This window comes from Amphiura filiformis, chromosome 4, assembly GCF_039555335.1.
Source record: "Amphiura filiformis chromosome 4, Afil_fr2py, whole genome shotgun sequence".
Taxonomy (NCBI): domain Eukaryota; kingdom Metazoa; phylum Echinodermata; class Ophiuroidea; order Amphilepidida; family Amphiuridae; genus Amphiura; species Amphiura filiformis.
In genome coordinates, this window is record NC_092631.1 from 27,793,200 (window position 1) to 27,801,475 (window position 8,276).

Genomic DNA, 8,276 nt, shown 5'->3' on the forward strand with positions numbered 1-8,276 from the left:
CATCGGTCTCGCATTCACCGAAGGTTTCAAGATAATCGTCGGTATTATGGGAATACTTGGGAACATGACGGTATGTCTGGCGGTAATCCAGATGCGTTCTAAAGAAGTAAAATTCTTGATCGGTTCGCAAGCAGCAATTGATCTGCTGACATCCATCGTGTTACTTGCTGGGACTTTCACCGGTCGAAATACGTTTGTCCAGTTGGTATCTCCCGATAATTACATATTTGGATATATCTATTGCGTGTTTTGGCACTACAATGGACTGCTTTTCTATCTCTCTACTATGTCTACTTATAATTTGGTGGCCATCTCTGTTGAACGTTACATTGCTGTTTTGCATCCTATGTGGTATAGAACAAACTTTTCGAGGAACAAAGCCATCGTTCTTGGAGCTTCGCTGTGGTTGATAGCTCCAACCATGCAGCTTGTTGTCTGCATTGGACAGACGTACTACATTGACGGGCGTTGTCGTTGGATAGGTTTCCCGCTGATCGGTGAGGCCATCACAGGCATCCTCCTCTTCATTTGGGATTTCTTCGGGCCTTGCATCGTTATGGGTTATTGCTTTGCGAGAATAATATTCGAACTGATGACGCAAGATGAACGAGCGAAAGAATTACAAGCTGATAACGAAATATCAACAGTATCGAGAGTCACAGAAGACGGTCACAAAGAGTCGGGGAAATCCGCCGTTGTCACCGCTGCTGGAATAAACCGAAGCCGAAACGTGACCAAAACGTTCCTGCTCGTGTTTATCGCCTTTGTGTTATGTTGGGTTACCAATCAAGTGTTGTATTTGCAAAAGAATCTGGGTGGGTATAGATACCATGGCACTTCATTGAATCACTTTGCCAATGGAATGGCTATTCTGAATTCGGCTATAAATCCATTTATTTATGTTTTCCGTTTCAAACAATATCGAGAGAAAATGAAAGCTATGTGCAGCTTCCGATAAACAACGCTTTTGCCTTACAGACGAACCGATAAAATTACAATTATTACTTGGCTGACTCGAGAGAACGTTTTATTAGTTGGATCTAAACGTTATTCGCCAAAAATGCAGTGAAACCTTAGAATCCTTACTGTTAAATTTGCACTTTCAAGTTGTAATGTATATTGTAAAGATAATAGTGTACGAAATAAGTTTTCTAAGAGAATTTGAATCTTTTAAACTCCGCATTCCAGTATTATTAGGAATGAAAGTGGTTCTTGGCTGTTTGGCAGGTTTTTATTTTTAAAAGCCCAAAGACCACTCTAGACCTTAGAAATGGCGTTTTTAATTTTTCAGTTTTTCTTCTCAATAAAATACCAACAAATTTTGTCCAAAATTGATTATGTTAAATGGTGGTTCCCAAAGTGTAAGCAGCTGACTTTTTTGTCGGAAACCACAGCTTTCGGATATTACACTCAGTTTGAACTATACTGCTCCAAGAAAGTATCCTTACACTTGGAAAAATAATCACAATTTCAAAACTGAACTATTTTGGGGCAACTCTGTTTTTTAATAGATGCACTGTCTAATCTGGCACATTTTGACACAGCATTGAATCCAATGTGACTTCAAGAAGCAAAGTTACAAGCATTTGATTAGACGAAGGTCCAGTTTTAAAAGTGACACACTGGCCTATTCAAAACTCCACGGACAAGACATCTGGTTTGTGAGTGGTAAATGGCTAATTAGTGTGTGCCTTTAATTTAAAACAAACGAAAACTGAAACAAAAGAGCTGACAAATAAAATGCAAGTTATGAAAAGTACAGAGAAGTAAAAACTGAAATAAATACTGCTTTAAATAAGGCTTCATTGAAGAAACTGTGTAGTCTCTTTGTTACGCTTAAGGGTACAGCCTATAGGAATAAAGACCAATCGAACATATTCTTGTTTATGCCATAATATTGTAGTCTTTCAACCCTTTCATAACTTCAGCTGTGTAACTTACGAAAATTCCCGCTAAAAAGTGGTTCTTTTAATTTTTGAAAATCTGGATTGTTCGTACTGATCATACTATAATGATCACCAGACAATAATGTTCTAATCACACTATAGACTGTGTTGACATGAGACGTCAATTGCTAGGCAATTTCGGTCATATGGCCCACGGATATGTTATGTTCAGTACGGTGTACCATGAGGAACATGCTAACTTAAAATAATTTTTGCAAACTTTGATAATTTTTTACAAACTCAAATGATTTTTTACAAACTCGAATAATTATTACAAACTTTAATTTTTGTTGTTGCAAACTTTAATATAATGTATTGTGCATGTAGAGGCCCATTTATTGTCGGATTTCTGTATTTAGATCACGCAGGGGACGCACCATTAGATTCTCAGGGGTGCATGGGAGTTTGGGTCAGGCAGAATTGTTTTTGTATTTTTTTATCGCCTCCAAAGGAAGGATTTATTTTCACCGCCTTTTTTTATTTATTTATTTTTCAATTATAATGTATACCTTTATACAAAGTTGGGTGGGAGAAATTTGTTTTACTCACCAGTGAGGCAAACAAAATTTCCATCTCACTAGTGGGCGAAGTTGTTTTTTCGTCTCACTAGTGGGCGAAGTTTTTTTTCAAAAAACTCCCATGCCCCTTGGAAATCAAATGGTGCGCCTCTTAACGCGGCTGTGTACTCTAGACATTGTTTCTTTTTTTATGTTTGCACTTTGTTATGTTTTTTATAAATAAAATGAATGAAAATCCAGATGTGTAAACTCCAACTGCAATATTTTAAGGATTTTATTTCACTATTCCACTCGTGTTTGAAATTGAAAAGGAAAGAAAATCTTTGTTGAACCAGCAGGGTACACGCGCCCAACAACGCATCGCGTTGCGTATCGCGCAATTTGTTAACGCACAAATACGCTACGCATACGTGACGCTTATCTGCATGCGCGGCGCATCTTATGGAAACACCACGGAAGCACTGATTTCACAAAAACCTAGTGGTCAAATGGCTCCGTTTTAGCTGATAAAATGTGGGTTTTTTCAAGCTCTTTCCCCCGATTTAAATATCAAGTTATGAATGGATTTCGCTCAAACTTCTCAAGGGGCTGTGGATTTACCCGATGTTCACGTAATATAAGGTACAAAAACGAAAACTGCCCTATTCCCCTGTGAAATTCGATGAAAGTGCAAAATGTGACCACTTTAAACTTCAACGGCCATTATTTCAATGTTCATTTTCTCAGTAAAATGACGATTTAGGTACACGATAACTCTTATATAACTTTTTTATATTTTGGTCTATTTCCGATTTTAGGCATCATTTTGTGCAAATAGGCGTTTGTGAATTTTAAAAAGTTCAATTTGATGTCTTATATGGTCAATATCTCAAAATATAAGGCCAATTGATATAAAAAAAATATAAAAAAAACCGTTTTTGGAATGGAGCCTCAAGTTTGAGCTAAAAACAAAATAAAATATTTTGGAAAGAGTGTTTTTTTGTTAATATGTACCTAACAAATATTGCCAAAAACTCACTTTTTTGTGATTTTCTTCAGAATTGTTGTTTTTACCCCAAATCTGTATTTATATTAAGATTTATTGATGTCTTGCCTTCATAAAATGTATACTTTTATATGTCTTGTGCGAATAATTACAAAGTTATTGCACTTTTACTACATGCATGTCTGAGAGTACACAGCCTCCTTAACAACAATTGGGCGCTATTAATACACATTAATGTTTTTAAGCAAATAAAATTCCAAAATATGGTACGTTTTCTGCCTTTGCTTGCCACGTGGTAAGCCTATGTTGAGGTTGCGATTATATGTAAAAAAATTCAAGATGGATACCAACAAGTCGTGTGGCCGAGCGGTCTAAGACCCTTCTTTAAAAAAAAAATCATATCGCATCGCGCATAGACTCAATCTCGATAGCCTGAGTCTCGCTGGGAGTCTTGCTCTCTCGTGAAAGTCGAAAGTTTGCAAAAAAATATTTCAAGTTTGTAAAAAATTATTTGAGTTTGTAGAAAGTTATTTGAGATTGTAAAAAAATTATTAGAGTTTGTAAAAAAAATATTTGAGTTTGTAGAAAATCATTTCAGTTGAAAAATTATTTTAAGTTTGCATGTCCCTCATGGTAAGCTATGGTACACCGTAGTTCAGGGACCGTGCTTTTAAAAAACCCGCCAGATCGCAATCAGGCCATTGACCTGTGTAGTGGTCATACGTTGCTCGCTCAACCATAACATCATGACTGTCCCTAGCTGAATAGCTACTCATTAATAATGCGTTGCGTCAGGTCATGGACTCTATTCAATAATTTTAATCCTTTCTTTAAGGTCAATAGATGAAAGGGAGACCTTGAAAAACAGATGCGTGTTTCTAGATAATATTTTATCATCCAAGCTGGTGATCTAGGATATTTCTAGGAGGCGACACTTATTAATTCATACCGCTCACATCTTTCTTCATCCAATGGACTTTGGGGAACTGCTGAGATAATAAGTGGACGTTACAATCTAATCGGTTACAATCGGCATAGTTGATGATATCTGATTCTGATAATTCACTAGTAGCAGCGAAATTACAGCGCTTTGTATCCTCTGGTGCACTATATAAATCTTATATGGATTCATGTTATTTATTTATTTTATAAATATTTCTTGCAAACACAATCTAATGTGGTGCTCACTACATGTAGAAGGCCTTGTCTGCAAATGTTCAGTGCATAAATCTAGTAAAGATAAAGCTTCATATGTTTAGAGTAATCAAATGAAATACCAAAGCTGGATATTATACAATCGTGATGCATTCCTTCTTGTTATGGACGACAAGTATTAACTTTGATATTATTATGGCAATATCCATTCCCTTCTCAATTGATTATGCTTTCTTTTCGAAAAATAAACCATGAGGCCTAGAGGCCATGATATAAACCTATATTCGGTATGCGGAAACCTTCCACGGTTAGGGGTGGTGCAATAATTATGTGTACCCCGGGGTGAATTATAGGGGGCAAAGATTTTTGGCAGGCCAAAAGGGGGGGCAAGCATTTTTGGCAGGTCAAAAGGGGGGTCAAGCGATTTTGGCAGGTCGAAAGGGGGGAAGCAATTTTTGGCACAGATATTTTGGGTACCATTTTATATTACGCCCTAAAAAGGCGTAGGAAAACGTTAGGAACACGTTCAAATATGCAAAATTTCCTGCTCGCTGCGCTCGCATTATGTAATATAAGACAATTTAAGGTTTTAAATTCGGGTTCCCCAAAATCTTGCATGTGTAAGGGGGGGGCAAAGATTTTTTGGCACGTCAAAAGGGGGGGCAAAGGGTTTTTGGCACGTCGAAAGGGGGGGCAAAGGCGTTTTTGGCACGGCCAAAGGGGGGGGGCAAGCGATTTTGGCAGACCATTTTGAGAATTCACCCCGGGGTACACATAATTATTGCACCACCCTTAGGGCGGCGCTTGCACTCGCATATTCGCTAAACTGCCGCCTCCTTCATTTGCCAACCTTTATCGAGGGGCGTGTTTGAGGTTTTATATTCATACATGTAGGCCTACCATTTTTCACTGATGTGGCAGTCAACGTCAACGCGTTGAAGCAGCTGTTTCGCTCGCGCATCTATGTGGCGTATTAAGCGTGTGCATGTGTACACCAGCGCTTTGACCGAACGCTAGTAATTATTTGGCTGTGCCCAATTAAATGCTCACTGTACTGACATCACTACCACATCAGGATGAAAAATCGCATATCGCAAACCAGCCAAATTTGTCATAGGTTTGAATTGTAATAGGAAAACCGTGAATATAATTATGGTCTCAAACTCTGAAACATCTGAGCAGAAACGTGTCCTTTTTACTGGTTTAAAGTGAGTCTGTAGCTGTCGCCATCTTTGGAATATAATACAACATTCTCTGGCCAAACATCGGGTTAAATGTAAGTAAATAGTTCAAATCGTCTAAATTCAATAATATCAAACAGTCACGGACATTAAGTCAAGGCTACATGAGAAGTTTGGGGTAGGTCACGCATTTCCTTGGTAAAAAAAACAGCCAAAAGGATGTCCAAAATTCCTCTTTTTATCACAACGCGATTTATTACGAAACAGCATTTTCATAGGGCATACGCTGGTTCTTTCAATTCTAGTTTAAAATCTGTTCGTCACATGCAGTCTGATTTGGTATCTATGTTTTCATCAAAGTCTTGGGAACTAATGTGGCCAGTAGTTTCGTTTAAAAAACGGATACTGTTTAAAATATCAGTATTTACGCGAGCGACATTTTGAGTGTGTAAAATGCATTGAAAATTGTCGGCCAAAGAATGCATAAATTAAAATCGCGAACAGTAATAGCAACAATAACTATCTACATTCCAAGCGGAAACGCTTTTCATAAGCATACCACCTATTTTTGGGCAATCGCTGCAACCGAAATATGAAATTCCAGGCCATCTGTAAAAAAGAGCGTGAGCATATTTTACTATGAACTTGGGACATCAAAACACATGTTTTAATTGGTGTCAGACCTATTTTAATGATACGATAATTATGCCCCCAATAATGGCTTTCATTTGAACTATTATTTGTTAAACTGCTATTTTTACTTTTTGAGAAATTAATGAATTTATCGAAAAACTCGACGGAGAGTGTCACCTTGACAGCTACCTCCCTTAATGCGATTCTTTTTGGGCCTTGTATAGGCCAATTTGTCACTTTTAAAACTGGACCCTCGTCTATTCAATTGTTTGTAACTTTACTTCTTGAGGTCACATTGGATTCAATGTGGTGTCATAATGTACATGATTAGATAGTGCATCTATTACCAAAACAAATTTACCCCAATATGGTTCAGTTTTGAAATTGTGATTATTTTTCCAAGTGTAAGGATACTTATTTGGCGCAGTATAGAAATTGTCTTGTCAAAAACAATGGCGACAATTACGAACAGAAATATTTATGATTATAGAAACTGGATGACTCGCGTTTGAACGAAATTGAAATACACGACACTAACCAGTTTCAGAAAGTCTTGCGTTTTTTAATTATACTCAAACGTAGTATTATTTTGTCAAAGATCTATAGCGATCCGATCTATACCGTCTCAGATATATACCGAGCGATGCGCAAGGCTGAGTGGCGAACGCCCACACCGCATGCACATGTTTATAAAGAGTTTCTCATGCTCTGGTACCAAAGAAGATTTTCACAGCATCTCAGGAATGCTTATGTGAAATTTGACATTTTTCAGTCAAACCAAACCATGACATATCTTTTATGCACACATGCGCTATAGGAAAAGATTATAATGTATGTTCTTTCATGTGTAAATAACCAATTTCACACTCTAATGGATTTGTGCATTAATCAGGAACTATCCGTTTGTTATGCTAGGTTGATCTCCGTGTCAACAAATGACCGGTCTCATTTGTCATTTCAAAATAATTACATGCTCATGCTGTGGTTATTTCTAGATTCCTAGGAACAAATCTAACTTTGATTAAAAATTCTGAATCTAATGGGTTAAAAATTCAAATCCATTAGCATGGATTAATCTTGGATTAAAATACACACAAATCTAAGAGATCCAAAAAATCACATACAAAAATATATGTACAAAAGTCAGTGTAATTTGTTTTTGAAAAATGTGGATGAAAATAATACAGCCTCTCCATCATTGCACAAACAATAATATTCTATAAAACAAAAGACTATAAAAAGATTTTTGTATCATCAAAAACCTAGGACTATAAAATTATGTCTGTGTCGAATTTGTATTTTCTGTGTGGCGACAGCCCAAAATTACAGTGGCATATGGGACAATGTAATATACTGAAGTATGCGTAACTCGCAATTCAATGTTCGAATAGATTGACAGTGGCATATGTATTACATTGAAGTATTGATTAACTACGATACCGCTCTTTTCAAAGACATTAATACTTCAGGTGCGAGTGATCAGCATGATGTAAAAGTTCTATAGAATTATACGATCCAGGTCGTTATCCCTGTTCTTTGATAATATATGTGCAATGCACAGTGTACAATGCAGATGAACGGCGGGAAGTCTTAGTGCAGGGCAATACATTAAAAAATAGTGTAAACACATTATTATCTACGAGTTGAACCATACTCAGCAAAAGAGGATCCTAAAATCACGAAATGAGTTGTTAATATACTGCGCCAATAAAGTATCCTTACAGTTGGAAAATTAATCACAATTTCCGAACTGAACAATATTGGGGTAAATTTGTTTTTTAAATAGATGCACTAGCTAATCCTGCACATTATGACACCACATTGAATCCAATGTGACTTCACGAAGCAAAGTTACAAG